The 15,589-nt window shown below is 37.5% G+C and overlaps 1 protein-coding gene and 1 pseudogene across 3 annotated transcripts in view; one reads left to right on the top strand and one right to left on the bottom strand.

Annotated features, from left to right (window-relative positions):
* FAR1 (fatty acyl-CoA reductase 1) overlaps positions 1-15,589 on the bottom strand; it is an 80,843-nt gene that overhangs the window by 55,177 nt on the left and 10,077 nt on the right. The window lies entirely within an intron of this gene.
* LOC116758348 lies at positions 14,148-14,628 on the top strand (annotated as a pseudogene).

The raw sequence follows: 15,589 nt of genomic DNA, 5'->3' as shown, positions 1-15,589 counted from the left end.
ACCAACGCACAAGAAATAAAGTTAAAAAAAACTATACCACTTATAATACCATCCAAAACACCAAAAAATTATGGAAAATATCAAGTATCGACTGATGAGGATGCAGAGAAACTGGAACTCATGCACATTGCTGATGGGAATGAAAAATGACTCAGCTGCTGTGGGAAAGTTTGGCAGTTCCTCAAAAAGTTAAACAAAAAATTATCATATGACCCTGCAATTCTGCTCCTAGGTATACACCCCAAAAGATCTGCAGATAGGTACTCAAAAAGTACATATACACACTTGTTTATAGCAGCAGTGTTTACAACAGCCAAATAGTACAAACAGCCCAAAAGTCCATCAACAAATGAATGGATCAACAAACATGTATATATAGTGGAATATTATTCAGTCATAATAAGGAATGAAGTACTGACACATACTACAATGGGGGATGAACCTCAAAAACATACAAAGTTTAAGAAATCAGATATAGAAGATCACATACTATAGGATTTCACTTTTATGAAATATCCAGAATAGATAAATCCATAGAGACAATGCAGACTGGTGGTTGGCAGGAGCTGAAGAGTGGAGAGAATGGGCAGTGGAGGAAAACTGCTTCAGGAGCTTTACTTTGGAGTGAAGGAATTCTGGAACTAGACAGAGGTGGCAGCTGCATAACATTGTGAATGTAGCAAATGTCATTGAATTTTTCCCTTTAAAATGATTAATTTTATATTATGTGAATTTCACCTCAACGAATTTTTTTGGGGGGGCTGAGTTGGGTCTTTGTTGTGGTGCACAGGCTTCTCATTACGGTGGCTTCTCTTGTTGCAGAGCACAGGCTCTAGGCACATGGGTTTCAGTAGCTGTGGCTCACGGTTCTAGAGCACAGGCTCAGTAGTTGTGGCGCACAGGCTTAACTGCTCCATGGCATGGGGCATCTTCCCAGGCCAGGGTTCGAACCCGTGTCCCCTGCTGCATTGGCAGGCGGATTCTTAACCACTGCACCACCAGGGAAGCCCCTGAATTATTTTATTTTTGAGACCACCAAAAATTAGAAATAAATGTAAAAGATACTAATGGAAAACTACAAAACATTGAGAGAAATCAAACAATACTTAAATAAATGGAGAGATGTACTACATTCCTTAGATTCAATACAATCCCAATCAAAATTTAAGCTGTTTTTATTTATGTATGGAAACTAAGACTCTAAAATGTTACAGAAATGCAAAGGGCCAAGAGTAGCCAAGACAAGCATTAAGAACAACAAAGCTGGAGAACTTATATTACCATGTAACAAGATGTATTATAAAGCTACAGAAATGTGGTATTGGGACAAGAAGAGAAGAGTACAATCAATGGATGTCCATATAGCAAAAAATGAATCTTGACTTCTATACCACACCACACACAAAAATGAATTCCAGACAGACTATACACCCAAATGTGAAAGGTAAAATAGTTATGATTCTCGAAGATGACACAGAACATCTCCATGATCATGGGGTAGGCAAATATTTATTAAATAGGACACAAGAAGTGCTAACCAAAAAGGAAAAATATTGATAAACTGGAAGACACTAAAACTGAGTTCATCCCACAACACTACTAACAGAGAGAAAAGGCAAAACAGGTAAAAGATATTTGCAGTAGTATGTATAAATGACAACTGATTACTACCCAGAATATATGAAGAACTACAAATCAATAAGGAGAAGTGAAAAAAACAATAGAAAATGGGAAAGGCTAGAACAGAAAAGGAAGCATAAGGGAGAGTATCCAAATGGCCAATTAGCACATAAAAAAGGGCTGAGGACTTCCCTGGTGGCATAGTGGTTAAGAATCCACCTGCCAATGCAGGGGACATGGGTTCGATCCCTGGTCCGGGAAGATCCCACATGCCACGGAGCAACTATGCCTGTGTGCCACAACTACTGAGCCCACACACCGAGAGCCTATGCTCCACAACAAGAGAAGCCACTGCAATGAGAAGCCCGCGCATGCAATGAAGAGTAGCCCCCGCTCCCCACAACTGGAGAAAGTCTGCGCACAGCAACAAAGACCCAATACAACCAAAAATAAATAAATAAAAATAAAATACAGTTTAAAAAATTTAAAAAGGGCTGAACTTCATTAGTTATCAAACCTCAATGTGATCCTGGTACACTGTCCCCAGAATGGCTAAAATGAAAAAGACAGACAATACATAGTACTGGTAAAGTTTCAGAGAGAGAAAAATGGAACTCTCATCTACTGCTGGAGGAAGTACAGATAGTTATAACACTTAGTAAAAGTGGTACAACCTAATAAAGCTAAACAATCACATATCATATGATGTAGCAGCTCCATTCCTGATTATATACCAACAGAAATGAGTACATTTGTTCACCAAAAGACTCATAAACAATGTTTACATGTTTGTAGCAGCACTATTCCTACTGACCCAAAATTTTAAAAACCCAATGTCTGGTCAATAGTATATTACATAAATTATAGTATATTCATACAATGGAATATTAAAAAACAATAAGAATGAAGGAATTATCCTACACACCACATGGATGGGGCTCACAAAGAGAACACTGAGCCAAAGAGGCCAGACACAAAAGGTGTATACTGTATGATATCATGCATATAAAGTTCAAAAACAGGCAAAAATCATCTACGGTTAAAAGTCAGAACAATGGTTATATTCCAGGGGAGGAAGAGGTAGCGACCAAAAAGGGTGTGAGGGAGGCTTCTGGGATACTGGTTATGTTCTATTTCTTGATCTGGGTGGCTCATTTTTTAAAACTCGTCAAGTTGTACACAGGATTTATGGACTTTCTGAAGGTATGTTACATGTCAATAAAAAGGTTACTGTAGGGCTTCCCTGGTGGCGCAGTGGTTGAGGGTCCACCTGCCGCTGCAGGGGACACGGGATCGTGCCCGGGTCTGGGAAGATCCCACATGCCGTGGAGCGGCTGGGCCCGTGAGCCATGGCCGCTGAGCCTGCGCGTCCGGAGCCTGTGCTCCGCAACGGGAGAGGCCACAACAGTGAGAGGCCTGCGTACCACAAAAAAAAAAAAAAAAAGTTTACTGTAAAAAATAAAAGTAAATATAGGGTGACCATATATGTCCTGGTTTTCCCGGAATAAGCCTGGTTTTACACATTATTCCAGCTTAACTTTGATTAGAGCCCCCTCTTCTCAAAAGCGTTCCAGTTTTCACTGTATGGTTACTCTACTTATAATCTGCTTCAGGTCTAATAAGACTATTTCAAGACTTCGTTGACCCCCAAACCTAATTAAAACTATAGAGCATTAAAATGTTGTCATAGGGGAGAAATGAAGAATAATTCTGCATCAATACACCGAACAAATCTGGTAAGTATTAATGACAATTACATACTAAATATATATTAAACATAGTGTCCTAGACACATGACCTAGAACAAGTTATTTAATTCTCTGAGCTTCATATGTAAAAATCTATTCAAGAAATATTTATTAAGCTCCTACCAGATACCAGGAACCAGAAAGTTTTCCATAGGTGTACACATGCATTTAAGACAGAAAAAGATACTAAGCAGTCTGCCCTTTAATAATTGAGGATTTATAGCCTGAATATGTGATTGGCTCAACCAAAGGATTGGCTCAACCCTTCCTCACCTACCAGGACACCCTCCCTATAAAAATCTGTTAAAACCAAACAACAGAAAATTTTTACCGAATTTAATACTCTCTCCTTAACAGTATAAAGATTATTTGCTAAGAGAGTTGTAGAATGAAACTACTTCTTACCAGTTTCAGGTAACTAGCTTAAAGCTAATTGCATGTGATTTTATCCTTAAGGTTCTCTTCATGGAAGAAAGAACAGATTCCCACAGCTCCCCAACTTTATCACAATGCAACCAAAAACTTTACAAGCACCAAGTATTTTTAAACTCTGTCTCCAGGTATTCTTGATTCCCCCACCCACCAATATACTTTACCCTATTAACTTACTGGCAAAGTAAGTACAAATGAGCACTCCTTTTAAGGAAAGTCTAGACTTATCACATCTTCCACATAGTCCTGCTAGTATGGCCAAAAGCTACAGGAAAAGCAGAAGCCAGGAAAGAAATGCTGCCAATCCTTCCAGAGCATGCTGTTTAGGTTCCTACTGTGTGATTCTGCTTACACAGGAAAATATCTAAAGCTCCTATCAGCTGTTAAAAAGTAGCTGCAGCACTGCAGTAATGAGAAAAGCAGCAATATTATTCCATGTGCCAGGGCAGAGAAGCTGTGAAACATGATTCATGTTTATTTTCACTGTTCTTGAGATGCCTTAGGATACACCACCTAGCAGTGGCAGCTGGGTATTTTCTTCAAAAAGTACCTTATCCTATGGTTCAATAGTTAAAGAGGCAGAAATCTTTCAGAAGACCAGCAAAATGGTGGGTACCAAATAACACAATTACTTTAGAGGCTTTCTTGCTAAAGTGGGTTTTCCTAGTGGGTTTTATATTATGCACATAAACTTACATTAAGAGAACATATTACAAAGCTACTTAAACTAAGATACCTTCACTTGCTAGTGGCTGAGGTCCAGGCTCTGCCACTTTGAAGCCATGAGATCTTAAGATAAACCTACTACTCTTAACCTGTTTCCTTATCTATAAAAGGAGAACATGCAGGCTCATGGGCAAAAAGAGCCTGGAATGGATGTAAATGGAGAAACCACAGATAATTCTAAGATAGCACTCACCCAATCAATATAAACTGCACCCTTGTAACATAATTGTAGTCTCTTAATAGATGTCCTAAAATTAATGGAAAGCCAATCATGTTGTCTCATTACTTTCAGAAACCTAGTTAAGATAAATAATTAGAGACAAGTTCCTTCTCTCATTTTCAACTTTTTAAAAAAGAGTTCTTTATACTGTGTATAAAGTGGATGACTGGTGAGAGTCTGCTGGGTGGTACAGGGAGCTCTACTTGGTGTTCTGTGGTGACCTAGATGGGAGGAAAATCCAAAAAAGAGGGGATATGTGTAAAAAACTAAAAATATAAACTTAAATTTTTAAAAAAGAGTTCTTTAAATAGACAAAGCAATCAAAGTGAGAGACTGGGGTATTACAGTAACATGAAAACCACAAAAATCTGCCCAAAAAAGCAGCTCTTTAGTGCCAAGAAATGGGAATTCCTTTGCCTATCTTACTGCTAAAAACAACTCAAATTAATTAAAACTTTTAATATACTGTCAAGTAGTTGTTTCAGAAACTTGCTAAGCAGAAAGACAAATGTGAACAAAGTACATGGAGATTAGGATATGGTGAGAGGAACAAGGTGGGTCCATGGGCTTGAAGCAAAGCTTTACAGAAGTCATCAGTGATGAGAAAAATAAATAACAAAAGGAAGACAGGAAAAGGAGAGATTAAGCACAAAAAACTGTATCTCTCATGCTTCCCGATACAATTTCCTACAAGTCTTCTTAATAATTTTTCTTGCCTAAGGTCACTCAGCACCTATATATAGACAGAGGCAAATTTAAACCAGTATCTTCTAACTAAATTCCACATTTATAGAGAGTATAAGAAGTTTCCACTTGTCCTACAGTGAGGTAAAGGCATCAACTCATGGGTAAGGAATGAGTGCATAACACTGGAAGAGAAGTTGCAGGAAAGTGAAGAGGCTGGAACAGATGGTCTTCCTTTCCATTTCTAAAGTTGTATGATTCACTATAAGAGGAAATGGACAGTATCTTTACTACAGGATCTTCTTGGCATATAACAGTCAAGAACCTGCTCCACAGAAAATTTTAGCATATGAAATAAGGCAAATTCTGGCTGAAAAATCCTTAAAACTCCACATCATTTCACAGTAAAAGCTGATGGGCCAATTAAGCAACACAGTTTAGAAATGAGACTATTAACTGGTTCAGGTAGACTCTTAAACAATTAAAGCTCAAGAGCAATTAGACTTTACCAGTATTTCCCTGAAGGCCATTTCCAGAGGCACCCAACAAAGAGAATGAGAAAGGAAAAGGTCTGTTGTCAAACTTAGAACTTGACTCACAAGAACACCGAAGTGGACTTAATTATTGCCACTATCAGACATCATTCTCAGGTTAAGAAATAGACACTTATCGAAGGTTAGTGGATTTATTTCCAACTCTACTCTACCCGACCCCACTGAAAGACCTTTCCTAAACAGAACTATTTATTGGAAGACTAGAAACAAAAAACTCAAGGCAGTAAAGGTAATAAGATAAGATAAAAACAAGAAGCTCTGAGAGCTTCTTAAGGTCTTGTTTAAGATTAATAACAAAATTCAAACATGTTTCTATAAATATCTATACCAATATATGCAAATATCTATACCAATATATATACTATGTATCACACTTACCTACCTTTGAAAAACAGTGAGTTCTGTATAAGGGAGTATGGGACCAGAATTTACACCCCAAAGCTTATCACTAATAGCACATGGGTTACTTTGAGATGAAGGAACTGAGATTCAACAGATGCAGAAAGAATTCTTCTCAGAGCTTCCCTCATCTGATTAAAAGCAGAAACCTCCAAGAAATGAGGGCTGCCATAATGAGGACTCTATGGGTGAGTTTTATGGCCATGAAGAAGATGGAATGTTAGCAACCGATACCTTCTATTAGTTTTCCCACATATTTACCTTCCCACAATTTATTGCCCCTAGAAGCCCAAACTCCTTTTCCTTTGTCTAGTCACTTCTCCATAATTTATAACCCTTTGTTAATATGGTATATAAGCTCTCAAGTCTAACCATCTTTTTTTGGGTTTTCACTTTTCTGTGAAGCCTTTATGCACATTTTAAAAATATACATATGCCTTTTCTATTAATGTCTTTTGTCAGTTTAATTTGCAGGCATCAGTCCTAGAACATAAAAGGATAGAAGAAAAGTCTTCCTCCCTTACATAAGCTATTAAGAAATTAAGTCTCTAGTGAAGCCATTTTCAGTACTCTATTGAATCTGGCCCTGTTATAAACTGCTTCCTGATAAACAAGGTAGGCCCCCTTTGTGGAAACAAGCCTTTCAGATAACCCAATGCCATGATGTAGTGGGGACCTTTGGGCTCTGAGTCTAGCAGGGCTGGGCTGGAATCCAGGCTCATCCATTTATCTTGGGGGTGAGCTTACTTATCTGTTTGTTTCTGTAGTTTCCTCATCTCTAAAACATATAGACAGCATATACATCCCCACCCCTTCACTTCATAGCATCTGTGTAAGGATTAAGGCTGGGCACATAATTACATTTCCTTATTCATCTTCCCCATACTTCTTTGGCAGTGATTTCTCTGTGGTCCCTCAGCAGTCAGTCTGATCTGTAATATTTCAGTCTAAAAAACTTTAATTATCTTTTTTTATGGAAATAATCATTTAGTTATGAGTGTAATTTTTAGACTAGGAAAAAATTTTTATTACCGAAGTAAAAATAATAGCTACTTTATCTCTGGACTGTATACTGTTACAGTCACATGCACATATACCCATTTTTTAATTCTGGGAAGGAAATTAATGATTTTAGGAGAAGTAGGTTTAAACCAAACCTCTGAGGACTAAAGAAGGAAAGAGGTGGTTCAACTTATACTGATATGAAACACGGCATTCATGATTAACTTTAAAAGCCAAGATGTAATATTCTGTATGATATACCACCTTTCATGGAAAAGGAATGAAAAAATGAATGCATATGTTTATAAATACACAGATTTTTCTGGCAAAAAAGCCAGAAAACTGGTAATAATGGTTGCCTCTGGGAGGGAGAACTGGATAACTAGGGAAGAGAAATGACGGGCACTTGCTTTTCACTATACACACTATATATCCTTTTGCACAATTTAAAATTATGTACAAAGTGCATGTGTTATATATTTTAAACTACTGGTGCAGAAAGAAACATACAGGTAGAGCCAGTAAACAGAAAAATCAGAAGGTACCAAAAAAAATATTTGAAAGCGTATATTTTCCCATCAATTAGCCAGCCTATACTATCTTTTGTCGTCTAACAATTTACAAACCCACTTTCATCTATGAGAAAAAAAGTACGAAAAATCTTTTCTAAAGTGAAAAATAAAAGACGAGCATTGTGTTAAGAAAAAAAGTGTAATATCGTTCTTCTGCTAATCTTTATTACTTGAGTTTTTATTTCATTTCTTTATTATATGGCAAACCTACTAGATTAAAAACCAGATGATGTTTTAACTATGAAACTGTTGTTTAACAAGACTTTAGCAGGCTGGATTTCCTAAATGGAATGTGAGAAATTCTTCCCCCGTCTGGATAATGTTGATCTTTGGATCAGATACCACTCTCTCCCATCTCCTGAGAGGACCCCTACGCTCACCATGTTCACCAAGGAGTCAAGTACACAGAATTACCAAACACAGTTCTGCAGTGAAGTTCTGCAGTGAGACTGGCTCTACCTATATGTTTCTTTCTGCACCATTATTTATTGAACATACAGTAAAAACTGACAAAAGGTAATTGTAAGAACTCTTAGTTCCTTGTTTTAGCTGCTATAAATTTATTTAGGGAAACTAAGCACTGAATATGAAAATCTCTAGATAATGTCTAAACATTCATTCCAGCTTCCTATAAATTTCCACCTACAGCTACACCTTAAAGTAGGATCTACTTAGTTGTCTTCCTCTTAAAAAGTGACTCCTCTGTGCCTCTAGCATGTAAACAAACCCAAAGTAAATAACCTACCAATGGAGACAGTGGGGAGAGCAAAGAGACAAAGAATAAGCTATTTCATCTATCTTTTTATTGAGAGTCACTGATTGACTCCCAATCAGGGGCAATTCTGTGTTTAACACAGACACATCCAATGCTGTTTTGTCTCATAATCCTACTACACCTCTAAGCTGGAGGACCACTTGGCAGGAGTACTGGAGGAAATTCAAGCAGCAGTAGACAGAATGCTGAGCTAAATGGTCTTTTAATATCCCTTAGATTCCATGGCTGAATAAGTAAAATAAATAAAAGAATTTCAAATATCCTTAAAAGAGGGGGAATTAATTCCAAAATATTCTAAACCAAGAGTTGGCAAAGGTTTCTGTAAAGGGTCAAGTAGTAAATATTTTCAGCTTGTGGGCCATACAATCTTAGTAGCAACTACTCCATTCTGCCATTTGGGGCACAAAATCAGCCATGAACAGTAAGTAAACAAATGGGCACGGCTCTGTTTCAATAAAACTTTATTCACAAAGACAGGAAAACAGTTTGCAGGTCACAGTTTGCCAACCCCTGTTCTAAATAAAGATTCTGAATATTCCACATTCAGAAAAATGAACTACTAAGAAAGGCATCAATGGGAAACCAGCACAGTCTAAATATCCATTGCCTATGATTTCACTATTACTAGAGTTACTATGCATATCACTCTAAAATGGACAGTAAATAATTGATATAATATTTCCAAAACAAAAACAATAAATGAATGACAGGCTTCAGAAACACAGATATGTCAGAGACTAAACACAACACAAAGACATGACCTATAGCCTTTTTCAAGGTGTACTTAAAAATGTGTATTTTAAAAAAGAGAGCCCATTAAGATAAGATGTTCAGGGGTGAAGCTTGGGCGATATTATTTTGGAGAAAAGGCTACAAGTGAAGAAGAGCACAGAATATAATCCTGTCGCAGACTCAGAAACCCTAGACCGCTACCATGTTCAAAATAATCTTGATATAATAATCAAAAAATAACACAGAATTTAAAGAGGTCAAGAGTTAACCCAACACTGTTGCAGGATACAAAGCTTTGTTTATATACTGTGTACAGGTCTAAAACTACATAGATTATTCTTTTCTACATAAAAGTATAACATTACTTATAATTTTATGTAGCCAAACGTTATATACATGGCTAAGGGAACAGGAATGGAAGCAGAAAAGAGACTACGCACATGGAAAATATCACAGAATTATGAAAATTCCCCAAAAAGCTGCACTGAGCTACAATGACCATGAGGGGATTCCATATACATACTTCTGCTTCCTCATTATTTTTCCTTTTCGTTTGCTTTTCCACTAAAAGGGAAATAGAAATTAGGTATCTGTAACTGATGGGAATTAATAACTCTCTAATCCAGAAGTTCATGAACAGGCTTGGGGGGTGGCGGGGAAATCCAAGAACGTGTTAAAGTTTCATGCAAAATATTGTTTTGAGTGTGTTTATGTGTGTGTGTACAAGTGTGCACTCCCATGCATATATCTGTACATTTTTTCTAGGGGAAAAATCCACTGTTCTTATCAGATTCTCAAAAGGGTCAATGAGCGTAAACAGTAAAAAAAACTACTATCAAATTTTATGTGTAGTATGTATGTATGCTAGAGAGAAAGGGGACCTAAACTGCAGAGAATAGAGCTTCATGGTCACTGATTAAAAACCCCATTCACATCTAATCTGGAGTAAAAATGTTTAAATGGTTAAAACATAATTATATCAATCTCCCTTGAAGCCTGTTATGGATTGAACTGTGTTCCCCCTAAAAAGATATGTTGAAATCCTAATCCCTAGGACTTCAGAATGTGACCTTATTTGGAAATGGGGTTGTTGAAGGTGTAATTAGTTAAGGTAAATGATATGACACTGGAGCAGAATGGGTCTCTAATCCAACATCACTGGTGTCCTTATAAGAGGAGAGGCATGTAAAGACATAGATATACACAGGGAGAACTCCACCTGACAACAAAAGCAGAGACTGGAATTACACAGCTACAAGCCAAGGAATATCAAAATTGCTAAGAAAAAACTAGGAAGAGGCAAGGAAGAATTCCCTCACAGGTTTCAGACAGAGCATGGATTTTGGACTTCTAACCTCCAGAACTGTGAGACAATAAATATCTGTTGTTTTAAGCCACCCAGTTCGTAGTACTTTGTTACAGCAGCCCTAGGAAACTAAGAGAAGGCCAAATACCACAGTAACTAAAATTAAGGTACAAAGCAAAAGGCCTTCTAAAGATGATCATATGCTCTCATGACATAATAAACATATCATGGACACTTTCCAACAAACATGACAGTTTCAATTACCAAAATACATTCTACTAAATAGTTAAGGATGGAATGGCTTTTCCAAATGGGTACAGGAAAGAATGATAGAAAAAAGTTTTATATATCAAAGGTAAAGACCAAAATAAAGTTAATGTTCAGATCCCAGAACAAACCATTGCGGTATATCACTGACTGTACATCTGTACACTGACAAATCTCAGTATATAGTAGCAGGTTCAGGGAAAGTAGTGTTCTGATTATCTATTGCTATGTAACAAAATCACTCTAAAACAACATCTTAAAGCAACAATAATCATTTTTATTCTCTCTCATAGTTTCTGAGAGTTAGGAATTTGGGAATGGCTCAAATAAGCAGTTTTAGCTGAACAGTTCTAGCTCCTATCTTAGAGCCTCTTCACGTGGTCTGTCCACATGAGGCAGTCTGGGTTTCCTTATAGCATGGCAATCTCAGGCTATACTGATGAAAAGCTGTTGAAGACTTCAAGACCAGTATTTTAGTGAGCTGGATAGAAGCTCACCTTTTCTGACCTCACCTTATTGCTCACAAGTGATTCACAAGAACACCCAAATACAAGGGAAGGGAACATAACTCCACCTCAGGATGAGAGAATGGTCAAGGTCACAAGAACATGTGAGAAGGGACACATTGTTACAACTACTTTTAGAAAATACAATCTGCCACAAAGAATATGGTAAAGTAACTGCTCATTACTCCTGAGATGGTCAACCATTTGAAACTGTCCCATAGGTTAACAGAAACTGATGACTAAAAGAAATTCTTGAGCTTGTCTTACAGAACAGCAGCTAAGGGAACAGCTTATTAAAAACCGCCCTGATTGTAATATGCTTTCACTGATCGAGCTCATCTTAATTATTTCTTTTGGCTCCTTACCCACCACCTATAGGTAACACCTCTGTCGTATGGGTCCCTACAGTATTGGGGGCTTATGCTGTTTTCCAGAAACTTGGAGTCAGCTCTTATCCAGTTCAAGCCGGCTAAGATTTTTGGTTGGGACCACTGACCCTAAAACTGGGCCTGCAAAGGTGTCCAATAAATGACCTTTTGATGTCAGAGGACTCAAAACTCCACCCTCAGATCATGCTAAGTGCCTCCATTTTTGAACATGCATCTCAAGAAGAAGCATGTAACTCAGATATGCCTGCAAAGAACACCAATTACCTCACCTTTTCCCCACCTCCAATCACCTTTCCCCATGCCTAATACCACCCTGCTTCTTTATCCCATAAATATTTCAAACCCCTTGCCTTCAGGGAGGCAGATCTGAGATCTGCTCTCCTGTCTCCTGTCTCCTCACTTGGCTGTCTCCTGAATAAACCCTTTCTCTGCTGCAAACCTCGGTGTCTCAGCGTTTGGCTTGCTGCACATCAGGCAAACAAACCTGGTTCGGTAACACATTTAATCCATGTTCAAGTTACCCAAAATGCCTTAAAAAAAATATGGCCCCATGGGCCTCATACTTCTAAGTACAGATGATCCTTGAACAACACAGGTTTAAACTACATGGGTGCACTTATGCACAGATTTTTTTCAACAAATGCATATTACAGCATTATACAACCTGCAGTTGGTTGAACCTGAGGAGGCAGAACCACAGATACAGAGAGCCAACTGTAAAATTACACACAGATTTTTTTGACTTCTAGGAAGACTGGCACCCATAACCTCCACTGCTGCTCCAGGGTCAACTGATTTTGCCCACCAAATAATCTCATTCACTGAATAAAAATTTCACTTTCCCATATTCACTTAATTGTGAACTTATAACCAGTAGATTTCTACTTGGAGTTGACATACTTGTAGCCAAAAACAAGCCAACTCATTTTAGTTAGACTATTAAGAGGCCTCATATTATAGGTAAGCATATATTTTCTTTTAAATTTTTTCACAGACTCTCATCTGGAGGCATATCGGGAACCACTGGTATAGCGTCTTTTTACTATATTTTAATAACTCTAGAATATTTAGTGTTTTGATCAAGACTCAACATAAAAGAAAACCTCTGCAAGTGAACTGTAAACAACAAAAGAAGGACTAAAAAATGCAAACTCAAAATGTACAAGTTGATAAGAATAGTGGGTTCCTTTTTCTTTTCAAAAATTAAGGCTTACAAAGCATTTTTCAACAAACAAAAGAATAACTCTAGCATCTTGGTTTTCAATAAAAGATGCTAGTGTCCAACCCTGTTGTAAGCACCCATTGAAGTGAATATAATGGCCACTCTGTTTGCCTACACAGACACTGATATGCCAATATTTAACTCTCTATATCCAATCTTCCCCAATTTCTACGACACATCTTGGTAAGGAATCTCAGTAGGCTCGTTAGTTCTTAGGGCACTACACAACTATTTTGTATACTGATGTTACTCTGTAAGCATGGCACTTTGGCAAGTTAAAATGCCTCTAAAACCTCATTATCCTGGAAAATATTAAACGTTAAGAAAAATCAGACTCAGAATTCCTTTGAGTGATGTAAAAATCAAACACAAAAACATCCTTAAAAGTCAAGTTCTACTTCATCAGAGAGGAAATGTCCATTCTACAGCATTAAAATTATTTGCTGACAAGAAAACTTAAATTTTTTAGCAATACCCATTTTCCTTTGTTTCTGTCCTCCAGGCCTATATACCAGTAGGGTAACTTCTCTACTGTAAAGCCTACAGAAGAAGGGCTGTGCTCTTGTTAACACAGTTTGGCAATAAACAGTTCCACAGCTTGCAAAACGTGTATCCAATTCCATTCTGGGAGAAAACAATCTTAAAAAAGTAACCTCCAAAAGTCATACATGATATTCTTTAGATCAACTATTGTGCTACAGACTCCTTACCTTAATAAAAATGTTTTCATGTTAAATATTGTAATTTTTATCCTAACACTTTCAGACTCAAAAAAGTGATATACAATATACAAAGGCATACTAGTATTTTAAGTGTATTAGCAAAGATAAGGCTTCTTAAACTTCTCCAATACAACACAGAAATCGAAATATCCCATTTTGCTTAAAAACTCATTAAAGTTGTGCATCTGACTCCATAATATACCTAAGAATTAATATAAAAATATTTTACTCTTTTTCTCTCTGGCTGCTTGAAGATCAGCAGCCATCATAAAATGACACAGTAGCTCTCCAGACCAGGAAGTTCATGACCAACCAACTACTTCAGCAGATCATCGACATCCTTCACCCTGGGAAGGCAAAAGTAGCTAAGAGAGAGATTCAGGAAAAACTAGCCAAAATGTACAAGACCACACCAGATGTCATCTTTGGATGTGGATTCAGAATCCATTTTGGCGGTGGCAAGACAACTGGCTTTGGCAGGATTTACGATTCCTTGGACTACAGAAAGAAAAATGAACCCTAACATAGACGTGCAAGACATGGCCTGCATAAGAAAAACACCTCAAGGAAACAGCAAAAGGAACGAAGAACAGAATGAAGAAAGTCAAGAGGACTGCAAAGGCCAATGTTGGTGCTGGGTAAAAGTGAGCTGGAGATTGGACAACAGAAGGAGTAAAGACTCTGCAGTGACTGTATCTGTGGTGACAGTGCAGATTTTTCATGAGACGATTAATAAACTAAGAACTTTTACGTGAAAATATATACACATTTCAAATTACTCGGCAAAATTGATTTTAACATGAAAATGTTCCATGTATACCGCGAACATTACATGTAGACGTACACACACAACTTTACCCAAAAAACTGACTCAGGCAGATTACTAATCATGTATCTTGTGTGGTCTGATTTAAAACTACCAAAGCCTATTCATGAAGATTAGTAACTTTAAGAACAAGTTGTTAGAATCAGGTATTTCACTGGTTACAGAAGTAGACTTTGTTTGAAAGCTGTTTATACTCAGTCTGATTATTATAGCAAATAACCTGCAACTCTTAACTATGGAAAAGTGCTTTGAAGCTCCTGCTGTATGCTGTTATTTCCTCTCCATTTCTCTTGTATCACTTTCTTATGAAGCCTTCTGAATCTGTTCCCAAGGCTGAACCTAAAAACAGGCTCTAGTCCACCAAGGCAGCATTTTCCAAATTGTGGTAAATGGGGCTGGGATGCTGTACATTTTATCCCCAACCAGGAGAGCTACAAAGTGCATTAGCATATCAAAGACCTACAAAATGTACTGAGGTAAAGAAACTCCTAGACCTCTTTTTTTTAATTTAATTTTTTTTATACAGCAGGTTCTTATTAGTTATCCATGTTATACATATTAGTGTATACATGTCAATCCCAATCGCCCAATTCATCACACACCCCCCCACCCCCCCGCCGCTTTCCCCCCTTGGTGTCCATACGTTTGTTCTCTACATCTATGTCTCAATTTCTGCCCTGCAAACCGGTTCATCTGACCTCTTTTTAAGGCTGGCCTTTCACCAATTTCCCAACACCGCTAGGGAAACAATGCTCCTGAAAAGCTCATTATTGCCACATCAGCCTTCTAAGGTAATGACTATACAAACATGGAGCAAACCTCCCATGGTCTACAAATTATTTAGAAAGCATGACCTTCCATTGATCCACAAGGCTACTTATGAATAA

This window comes from Phocoena sinus, chromosome 8, assembly GCF_008692025.1.
Source record: "Phocoena sinus isolate mPhoSin1 chromosome 8, mPhoSin1.pri, whole genome shotgun sequence".
Classification (NCBI taxonomy): domain Eukaryota; kingdom Metazoa; phylum Chordata; class Mammalia; order Artiodactyla; family Phocoenidae; genus Phocoena; species Phocoena sinus.
This window is presented reverse-complemented; position numbering and strand designations above follow the sequence as displayed.